Genomic DNA, 12,091 nt, shown 5'->3' on the forward strand with positions numbered 1-12,091 from the left:
TCCGGACAAACAAGGTACCCTTTAGCATCTCCTTGTTTGCACTGAATGACCTTAAAAAAAAACCTCAGATGACCGATAAGCGGAGGTTCTCCTCTGAGGTTTACTCTTGGGAAACTCTGGTGTTCTTCATGAAACAGAAGAAAAGCAGCTGAAGGAAAAAAATAAATGAATGGACGAGTCAAGAGACACTCTGACCACCGCCTGAAAGCAAAGGTCACGTCTCAAAGGAAGAAGAGGAAGTAGCTTATCCTGCAACTTCAAAGAGTTAAACTCACCGACAGGCCTGCGTTTGAGCAAAGAAAATAACTGAGCATGCAGTGGTCGATAACAAGTCTGTCGAGTATTGTATGTTAACCCTTTGCAGGCTGTTTATTGTATTAATATGAATCATGTCAGTGGTTAAATTGAGATATTTTGTACCACCTGTTTTCACATACTCCATATTGTCGATTGCACAGATAATTACAGATAAATATTTTTTATTAATTTCTATTGCCATTAGTAGCATGGCTGTATCTTTTTTAATGAAATCCCTCATCAACACTGTTTATGTACATTAACCTTCAAAATGTGTTCGGTAGGAAAATAAATGTAACCTGGGTTATGTTGATTTATCAGCATAATGAGGAAGTGAGAGTACTTGATGTAAACTGGCAGATTGCAGAATGTTTACACTGAATGCATCAGTCAAATGATTGCTGATGAGCCGTGCAGTTTGTTTACTGCAAAAATATCTATAAAAAATGTACTTTTAGTAATTGAATTTGGATAAAATTGTTTGTTTATTTTCATGGTTGTGTTTAGGCGTTTTCAAGTGTTGATTAAATGTCATAAATATCTGCAATCAAATCTTCCATTATCATGTTTAATCTTTTAACAAAAATGACTCATCAAGGTATGTATGTGAATGTATGTATGGCCTTCTGTTACATTACTTGACCCTATGTTTGCATGGAAGGTGTTTATAATTTATACTTAGAATTATAAAAATAAAAAGGCAGTGAAGTCGTCGTAAAGTTCTGGAGTGTGTATAATATATGCAAAGGCTGATACTGAGTCAAAAGCAACAAGATTTTAAGTCTATATTTGGAAAACGAGGACAAGCACAGGAACGATGCTGACTTAGGGCGCACCCAAACTAAGCAATGTTGTCCCACACCGTGCTTAAGCACAATTGTCCCCCATTCCCCCGCTGGACTGCACCCCCAATGCTCCAGGACTAACCGGGCCTGAGCACATTTACCTCTTGTACATAAAGTCGTAATACGGATCGTTCTGTTGGAAGAAAAACAAACTGTAATTTACAGGAAAGAGAGCGGCATCTGTAAATATTTATACGCAGCTTCTCATTAATTGTGAACACTGCACTGTGGTTAAATTTTAAGGTTACTTTTTGAATATTTATGGTTTGTCTGAACTGCTGCACCATGTGAACTGTTTATTATGGATTACCAGAGAGAAACGGGCTGTCAGAGAGAGAGATTTTCTAAAGGGACAGTTTGACCTCAGGCTTCTTTTCAAATGGGTCGAAGCCATGTTTGAGAGGATCAAAATAAAAAACAATCGAAAGACTGACCTGGTTATTTTGTGAACACAAACACACTCTCAAAAAGCCTAACGGCAAACTTCCACCAGATGTGTGTTCAGTCCAACTCCGCTCCGTTCTGGCAGCGGAGGTGATAGGTTTCAGAAGTCAGACACCAAAACAACATTAAAACATCTGGTTAATTTTCAAAATAAAACACTCCGTTTTAACGGCTCAGAAAAGTTACAAGTATTTCTCGAAAAGATTGGTGATCATATGACTTTTTACAGATTTGATGGCTAATACCATAGACTGTATAAAGAATGGACAGCATTAAATCTCACCTGAAGTGAAGCCAAAAGATCTAGAGCCCCCACTGTTGACTGGCTGCAGTGCAGGTCATAAAGTCTGACTGCTCCATGTTAACAGATGGGACATTTCAATCAATATATCACGCAATGGTCACCATGGTATTCTGGCTTCAACTTTGTACAATGGGAGGAGGTTGTGGCTCATTGTCCATACAGTCTGTGGCTTATACAGATGGGATCTTACCAAAGCATTAGCGTACTGGCTCCTAAAGTACTGACCCTAATCAGATATTATTAACTCCCGGTCTTCATGGTTTTGCTCATATTATCCCTGTCATAGACATATCCAGGGTGTTTCTTTGCGGTAAAAGGCATGCTGGGATTTGCCACCATGATGACAATGAAGTAAAAAAAAAAAGAAAAAGATGGATGGATAATAAATGCTGTACTAAGTGATGATGTCTAAATTTGAAGAAAGCAATCAATATTTCCTGACAACTCTGCCTTGTTGGCACTGCCTGGACTCATTTAGATAGTGTCAGTCAAAGAATGATTACTTCATGTTCCTCCATTAGGTTTATCCAATGTGATGCTGCAGAGGTTTCTCTCCTGCTTGCATAGATAGTGAACTGTTCACATGCACAAGTATCGCTGTGATGACCTATTTCTACATAATCTTAAATATTGCTCATTTGGTTTCTGCTCCTACACTGAAATTACATCATGCACTATTAATGCTCTGTGTCAATGCATGCATGCTGCAGAAACAAGCCAACACATATTTTACATACATCTAGTTTTAAGTATGCAAAATGTTGAAATGGTTGTCACAAGACATTACGTTATTTTTAAAGGCAAAGATATATAACTGGAGCCATATGAAGCAACTGCAGTAGTAGGCAAGGAGACGCTGGCATGTAATTACCTCTTTCCTAATAACGTGTGCAGACTATATCCCCATGCACTCTAAAGTTTCATTATGAGACTTTATCAACTTTAGGGTCACTTCATGAAGCAACAATAAATCCAGTGACACAACCTGACAGAGATGTGCTTTTTGTTTGACAGGTTTTTAATGAAAAAAAAGCTAAATTACATTTTGACACATACATCAGTTCTTCCAATCTTGTACCCCGTCAGGAGTGATCTGATATCTGCAGAGCTTCTGGGCCACTAGTTATTCAGATAGACAATAGAGAACAGTCGGCCCAAAACTTTCTGTGAAACGCGAGAACGTGGTTGTAGTTGAGAGATGATGTCTATGAGCAGGTCGTTATCTTCGCTTGTATACAGATGGATGTTTTATAGAGATTACTAAAGGCTTGTTTCATCACATATGGCCTGTTTGTTCTTGAAAGGCAACAGGGCCGCCTTTATTGCTATTCATAAGGACTTTTTTTTTTTTTTTTTTTTACTGCAAATGACCAAAGCCTGCACAAAGGAGATCGAAGGATACTCTGCAGTGGCGGGTGGTGCAACTTTCTCCTGGAGGGGGCGCAATGTCTCACAGCTGGACCAGAATGAACATCTTAGTCCGTTAGCGTCACAGCGGTACCCAACATTGCTGGATTCAAGAACCACATTGAAGACAAAATATTTTTGCAAGAGCAAAAAAAAGCAATCCAAAAATGTCCCTTTCTTTCCTAAAAGCATTTGAGAAGAGTTGTCAACACAGACTCATACACACTCTCAATCACATTCTCTCACACTCACTTGTGCACGCACACACATACAAAAACATTTCACATCCCACTCTGCCTCTTCTGTAGCTTTGTTTTTTGTGTGTTTCTGCTTTTTGACAATACACATTAGCAGTATGTTAAAGACACTCAAATAAGAATATCTGCGTTTTGAAATGATACCTCTATTCTGTTATCACACCAGGTGAATTTCTTTCAAGCAGGCTAGGTCTTAAAAGAGCCACATGCGGCCCGAGAGCCATGAGTTGAGTATCGCTAACACATAATAGAAATGACCTTCAACAGGCTAGTAGAATGAGCATCAAGATCGAGAAAAAAGCCATTTAAATTAAAATACATGCATTAAAAAGTAACGGAGCAGTGTCGATCAACAGACTGTTGTCATAGAGACAGGACGGACTCACAGAACTTTTCTTCTCAGCCCACAAACGCTTCATGCAATCACTCCCGAGCGCAAAGTCAGCAGTTTTCTGCCTGGAAAAAATGCTAGGTGGACACGGGACCTTAGTCTGTATCAAACATACAACATTTGTGACAATGATCAATTCAAATGTATTTTGGTCTTCTTTTTTTTGTACAATATTAATAAGCAGTTCTTTATATTATGTCATTTGTTTGTATGTGGGCTTTTTTTTCTCCACTTTCAGGAGTGTATCACATCACAGTCTATTTAAACCCCAATAGACAAGGGAGTAAACAAGTAAATAAATATAGAAAGGACTAGATAAATCATTGTTCCAATTCCTTCATGCCCCCAGAGGACGGCACAGCGTGTTCTGTGGAGGCAAAGACTCCGCTCTGGCATCGAAATGACTCCCTCCTCTCATGCGAATGTCACAAAAGAGGCTCTGATCCACTCCTAATCGCTAAGTAATCACTTTCTTGTTTGATCCTTCTGTGAGAGTAAGAATGGATTTCAAAAATCTGGTCGGATTCTCGTCAGGAGATTATGAATTTTCAAGACATGTTGAAAATTGGAGGAGCTACAGTAATCCTGTTAAAAAAAAACAAAAAACAAAAAAAACAGAGTGAAGCTCAAGTGATAACTTTCCCTCGGAAAATTAAATCGTCCCCCAGATGGCGGTTGTTAATGAAGCAAGCATTTTGAAATCTTAATTATCAACTTTTATCTCACTTTAACTGATGTTTAATTATTGCACAGTTTTTATTCCTACATGATGATCGTAATCCAGCCAATTTCAGGATAAGCACAATAAACAAACACACAATGTGCAGCTCTGTAGTGATGCGTGAACGACACAATACCCTGATGCTCACGTTTAGCATAAAGGAGATGATGTAACCATTAGCATATATGTAAGCCCATTGTCATAAGGAGAAAATGAGTCAGCGGGGAAAAAAACAAATGATCTCTCGGAGAGTTTTTCTGCATAATCATTTGTTGAATTACCAAATTAATTAGATACAGAGAATGCTTTTGATAGATACCTGGGGATCTCAGGGAGACGCTAACAATGAGGAGGCATTATTCACCGTTAACAGCACGGAGACAAAATACCCCATTGTCGTCAGCGTCCCGGCCATTAGCAGGCTGCGCTCTCAAACGGGCACAGCAATGATCAGTCCCTTTGTTGCTATTAGCAGTGGTGGATAAAAGGGGTGTGCTCATCTTGCAGTTTGCTGACATGAAGTGTGTAATTATCATTCCATGTATAACAGGCTGCTTACGCCCTAGTGGCATCCTCAAAGAGGACGGTAGCGGTGCAGTGATCCATATCACCTTATCTCCCATTCCCCTTGGGGCAGCACATTCGGCACGGAGCAGCAGGCTAATACAGATGACAGAGGTTTGTGCCTCTTCTTAAAGGGCCAGTACACTTTTTCCTTTTTTTTTACCTACAAAAAGAGGGTAGACAGCTATCATCTGTGGAAGGTTATCAACTGTGGCACATAGTTCAGCCAGCTGCTTGCTCTGGGTGATGAAAGTCACAGACCGATGGAGTCGTAAAATGATGAGCCATTCACAAGGCCGACCCTTCTCTTCAAAATTTGACAATCTACGCTCCCTTCTTGAATAATATATTGACTCGATCTTACTTGACGTATCGATGTGAGCGCAGCAGAAGAGTGAGAGCAGCAGAGGGAGGAGGATAAGTCAAAGAGGATCCACCAAATTTCTGAAATTCCCCCCAAAAACATCTGGAACTTTAGTTTTTTTTTTTGTCCTTTTATCTTATCTCCTAAAAAAGTCAGGTTTGGGGGCGCTGTTTTAGCTCGGTTGGTGACGCAGACATCCTCTCTCTCATCCTTACATTTCATGCCTCTCTTCAGCTGTCCTCTTGAAAGGCTTGTGTCCACTAACACGTTCTGGCAGCATCAGTTTTCAAGACATAACAATTGTGGTTCAGCGTTTTCAGCACTCGGCATCGGCAGTTTTTTTTTGTCGCAGAGCTCTCGGTTGAAGTTAATTTAACTTTTGGATCCCCACTGTGCTCGTCAATGTCACCTCTTCCTCACTGACCAATTCAAATTAAGAATGGGCGAGACTTCCGATATGAACTCAAACAAAAACGGCGGAGGAGAAACTAATCCTGGTGGTTTATCTCATGCAGCCAGATTTCTATTTTTGTGGACACAATTTCCAGGTCTGGAGCTGCCGCTGATGCCAGGACACTCTACACATCCATTGTTTTACGTATTCTTTGTAAAACACCTCTAAACAAAACAGATTTAATGCTCTGTTCCAAGGGAAATGAGAGAACTGAGAGACAACTCTTGTAAATTCTATTCAATGTTTAACTGTAACGAATGTGGATGGATTTTACCACCACAGCACCCCTGGTGGGGTTTCCAGGGCACCTAAGGGCTGTGCCCAAACACAGATGGAGCAAACTTTGAGCCTAAATCAATCTCGATCAGGAGAGACAGGCAGGTGAGTCTGTGTCAGTCGGGAAGATAAGACTCTGTAGTCAGGGACTACAGAGCTATATAACATTGAAAGGCATGCAGAGCAGATAACATCACCGTTACAAATCTGAGGTTATTTAAATATTTTGTGTTTAATTGTGTTTCTTTTCGCGCTTGATGTCATATTCTTGGATTTCTTTTGGATGTTTCCATTTTAGTTTGATTGAATATTTTTATCGTTTATCTGTTCTGTGATTGTTAATGGTTTGTTTAGTGAGTTAATTGTAGATGTTCTACAATTAATGCAGCGCGTTAAAGAGCTCACTTACTGAAGTATCCTCTAAAATAAAACGAGATTTGGGGCGAGGACAGAACACTACAGGAGACAATGACCACATCAGGAAGTAATTACTTGGGCTGTTGAGCGCAAAATGGATTATCATTACACAGCAGATTGCTCTCTTGAAACACAAATTGTTATTTCCCCAAAGAAGAGAAAAATGTCACATTCTGTTTAATGCAAAAGAAGAACATTAAATACTTATATCTATATATTTATACCAGTTGGTGCCCAGATTACACATTTAGCTGAACATGTTTACAACTGTTTTTTAATGATTGTCTAATTTTTCTTTTCTGGCAGTTTGTAAGACAATTTGAAGTGTTTATTGTGTACTGCTTTTAAAGGTAGCATGAGGTGTAAAGTTATTTCCTGATGGACGAGAAATCAGACGTTTAACCAAAGAATGAGGCTGTATGCTCACTTCTCAACAGGTGGGTCAGAACCCAAAAGTGGGTCACAAAGTTTTTTTTTAGTGGATATGTGCCAGAAAGAAAGTTGTGGTAAAAAGTCTATGCTGCACTTTTGTTTTAAATTATCCATCATGTGTATTACGGCTGTTTATTCATACTCAGTAGGTGACAGTCGGTGCCGTTAATACCACTGGCTATCGGCCATTTAACAACAAGGGAAGATGATGCTGCCAGTTAGGATGGCGAAATGTAGGGTTTTTAAGACTGAGGACAAAAAAGAAAAACCTCTGTTTGTCGTGTTCAGTGAAGTGCTGGAGCATGAAGCCATCAAAACATGATCAGCATTAGAAACCAAAACAGTCCCTAATAAAGACAAACATGTGGACGACTTGGGCTGTCCTGGTTTGTCATTGAGGAAGTGTCAGTGGGTCCTGGGGGGGGGGGGGGGCACATGAGTTGAGAGAAACACTGCTTTGGGGTGGTAGGAGCTCAGTCAGCAGGGACTTGGGTTGGGAACCGGGGGGTCGCCACTTCAAGTCCAGGAGTGGACCATAATGTGAAAGTTGGTGTGGTCGCTGGAGAGGCGCCAGGGCACTCCCCGAGTACTGCAGAGGTGCCTTAACCCCAACCGCTCTGGTGCGCTGTCCGTGTAGCATCATGTATGAGCCCCGTTTTTGACATCTCTCCATTAATGATTGTCCACATGTCCTGTTTTTGCATGCGTGTGTGAGAAGCATGTTTCTCAATAACAAGGTTTTTTTTTTTTTCCCACAAAATGTTCTCCAACATGCGTTAAGAGAGTTAAAGGGTGTTGGTAGCAACGTGAACATAGAACAGCACCATGGACAGAGCCTGGGGAGGGATTTTAAGCAACCTTACAATAGGGATCTGTCCATGGTCCAACTTTTTTTTTTACTAGGTAAATAGTCTGCAACATAGATAGATAGATAGATAGATAGACTGATAGACATGAATGCTTCATTCTGCACACGTTCTTTAAATAGGTCTATTAGATACAACAGAGCATCGACAGGACAAGAAGTTCTTTTTTTTTAACACTTTTACACTCGGGGATTAAACAGCAGGGAGTGAGACTCCAAAAACCCCACAGGAGTGTGCTGTGCGTACACTCAGCCTGCTCTCTTTTCTACTCACAGATTCCAGTTGCCCAGGCAACCCTGTCTGGAAGATTTTAAACTTGGATTTAACATATGACGCCTCCTGTGTCTCTCTGCAGTCAAGAAACCGGATTACCGGCTGGAAAAACACTTTCCGGTCGAGTGTCCGGTGACGTGTTTCTGTCACTGCATCGGGAGGCAACATATGGGCCCGTACCATCAGTAAATCCAGTGATGCACCGCCCCCAGGTAATGCACTCCTTGGCAGACTGTGACAAGATAAGTCATTTGCATAGCTGTTATATTGTGCTTTGACACTGTCAACAGCTTTAATGGGATTTGTCAAAATGTGGGCCACAAGTAAATCTGCAAAACACCACCGCAGGCAATGTGAGAGTTGGTGGCGGTATTAGAAAAAGAAGTGGCGCAGAGTATGTGTGGGCATGTGTCTCACTGTTATCCCACAATATAGATATTTTTTGCTATAAATTAGAATATACAGTTGTAGTCAGGTCTTTGTTTTACATTCAGCTATTTGGGCCACTTCATATTTCCAAATACAATCACCGTGTTCTCCTCAAAGCAACTTAGGCAGCTGGCATGTGTCCAAACACAGCTGGCAAACACTTAAGTACACGTGTACTGCACCACTGTGCGGTTAAGATAATGGCTATATATCAAGAGGCAAGAAGTGTGCATGCAGAGTTTGGATATAAGAACTCCGACAAAGTCCCCTCAACAGCCTGCAGCCTGCTTGTGATATCTGAAAACTGCGTGTAAGTTGGTATTTAATTTTGGAAACATGAGGTGGAAACACACACACACACACACACACACACACACACACACACACACACACACACACAATCCGATTAGACACATTAATTCCTTAATTTGTCAGTCTGAGAAAAACTGAAGCGGGCTGATTTCAGAGCAAGTCAAATTCAAAGACACCACTCCAACAGCAAACGCTCGCATTCTTTGTTTGAGTTTTTTTAAAGAGCGAACTACACTCAGAGTTCATATAGTGGATAAAAGTACACACCCAAGAGTTCAGATACTGAAATAAAATGGCAAAGGGTAAATGTAGTTCACTGTGAAGCAGACACAGAGTGAAGGAAGACCCAGCAGCTATGGATGGGAACTAAGTTAAAAGCAGCTCTGCCTCCGAGAGGTTGCCTTCATGTGCAAAAGCAAATTCATTATGGTGGAAATGTAATGGTGATGAAATGACATCTTCTATTGACATTGCTTTTAAATATACCTGTTCTTTGTCAACCAAGACCAGAAGAGGAGAAAAAAAAAACAATAGGATTCAATGAGATAGAAAAATCATTACCTAACCTAACAAAGAATAGTCCACTGATCCCACAGTTTACGCCTTGTGTTTTATTACCTGTACCGATTCTTGTCTTCCTAAAGACTACGCTAAGATTCTTCAATGTGTAATAAATCTTAGCAGTAGTATCATATACTGACAAACGAAGGAGGCAACGTCCCACAGAATAAAGTCAATGAGTCTGATTCATGAAAGGATGTGCTGTTTTTGCACCCACTAAACCTGTGCAAATGAATCAAAGCGCACAGAGGCAAGGGGTTAAATGCACCGCTAATTGCGCTGCAGAGTAAACATCGTCTCTTTGCACCAGGTGCTGGTTGCCCATATTTAAAAAAAACAATTATGCAGACCTTTGGGGAACAGCCGTCCCCTTTCTATGTAAATGATCATCAGAGAAAAAGAACGCTTAATTTACAAACATTGGTGCCAATTGCCACGCACAGTCAGAGTGGAGTAAAAACATGTCTGCTGTGAGTTGGTGGTGACTGCGCCGCGGTATATATCAAAGATGTCACAAGCTAATTTAGCAGAGATCAAGGAAACATTTCCGCTTCTGTTTGACTTCAAAATGAATGATCTGTTAAAGTCTGTAAATATGAGTATTACTAATATCACTTGGGGGTTAAAATCAGTCTAGGGCTGAAGTTCAACACCTGATCCACTTAAGTAGAGAGGATTGGAGCTGATATGAATTGTTTTATCTATCTAACCGTAAATGTCCTGTGAAGACCTTTTGGTTTGCGTTGATTTTAGCGCCCCCTGTGGACATAGATGTACCTCTTATCTTTTTACCGATCTCCCTGTACATGCATAATTGGATTTTCCTGATGAAAAATGTCATCTACTGTCTTTTTACAGTCAATAGTGTCACTTACTGGGAATCTTTGCTGTGAACAATGTCAACAAAGGTGATGTTTGCAGCGCTTGTAGCTTACTTTTCCCAACACCTAACCTGTGGGAACATTTTCAGGAATTAATAATTACTGTATAGAAATTATCAGTCTTGTTGCAGATGGTCTTGTTTGCTTTTGTTGCTCAGACAGAGGCATCAGTATTGATTTCAGTTTTCTTCATAGCCGGCTAAAAAAACTCCTCACTGGAGCTTCAACTACAGCGGACGAGAGCCCTGAACTCTGACTCTGAACGCACAACTGTCATGCACCTCGACCACATTCTAGTGAATCCAGTCCAGCACATAAATAAAGCCTTTTATGACTCTGAGCAACAATGGCAGTGAACATGAATCCTTGCAACCATTTAAAGTGTCAACAACAAATTAGAAGAGCAGCTAAGTAAATGTCATTTATAGGAGACAAGGTTGAGTAAAATAAACGCAGACTTTCTGCTTGACATGACACAAACTTTACTGTCTTTCTTTTCATCTGAGCTACACGATAACATCCTTTTACTTATGGTTTTGTAATGACCATGAAAAAAATCATCTATATACATCTATACCATCTATATCCATGAAAACGCAGTCTTTGCCCCGGCCTTGTACCAAAAGATGGAACATTTGGCGATACAATGGCACAGCTGGACCTAAGGGAATAGATAAAGCCCATCGGGCTGTCACTCAGAACGGCTTCAGAAAATGTAAAGCTGTTCTGAATTATTCTTTCAGGTACAGCAGGAAATACTGCACAGGAATAGCTTCACGTTTATCTACACACAGATGATATAAGGCATTGCAGCATAGATGGTGAAGCTGTTAGCTGTGATGCTCTGGATGGATTGTGTGGAGGCAGATGGCTTCATTAAAATTTGACAAGCTTTCAATGGTTACCCGGCTTATGATTGAGATTTACGACTGTCTTTGGTTATTGTCCTTTGGAGACATTACAAACTATTGATTTGTTATTGCCTCAACACAAATACCAGCATGTTCTCACGAGAGGGGGGAGGACATCAAGCATCGCATATTGTTTCAAGTTACAGCCATAAAAGAAAAGCCTAAACTATGATTCGTTTTTATACAACAGCTTATTAGGAAATATACATTCAGCTTCTCTGTTCCTCATTTTTTCACAGTGATGGTTTTTAGCGTGCAGGGAAAGCATGCAGGGAGCTGATGTTAGAGGTATTTCAAATGCTAATTACACTCAAAACTACTTTGGGCTTTTCCTGGACTCAAAGCATTTATTACTATCCTGTTTAATACAAACCGGAAATATATATTTTTAAAAACTGATCATTGGTATCTTTTTAAGAATTTTTAATACTTTTCCACTAAATGTCATTGGCTTTATTCATGGCTGGAACAACAGCCCCTTGGAAGTGAAGCCAAAACAATTAGAGCTACCCCTACTGACTGGCTGCAGTAGGCTATAGATGGTAACCACGCCTCCTCCATGTTAACAGATGGGACATGAGTCGAACTTGGGAATTAAATTACACTTAAGAGGAATTTTTCTAAAATCCTCATTCTGTTGTAATGGTACGCTAATGTCACACTTCTTTGTGTCCAAGTTTGAAAA

The 12,091-nt window shown here is 40.3% G+C and overlaps 1 protein-coding gene across 2 annotated transcripts in view; it reads right to left on the minus strand.

Moving 5' to 3' along the window:
• Positions 1–12,091, minus strand: part of igsf21a (immunoglobin superfamily, member 21a) — a 247,871-nt gene that overhangs the window by 147,927 nt on the left and 87,853 nt on the right. The window lies entirely within an intron of this gene.

Source organism: Labrus mixtus, chromosome 7, assembly GCF_963584025.1.
Source record: "Labrus mixtus chromosome 7, fLabMix1.1, whole genome shotgun sequence".
Taxonomy (NCBI): domain Eukaryota; kingdom Metazoa; phylum Chordata; class Actinopteri; order Labriformes; family Labridae; genus Labrus; species Labrus mixtus.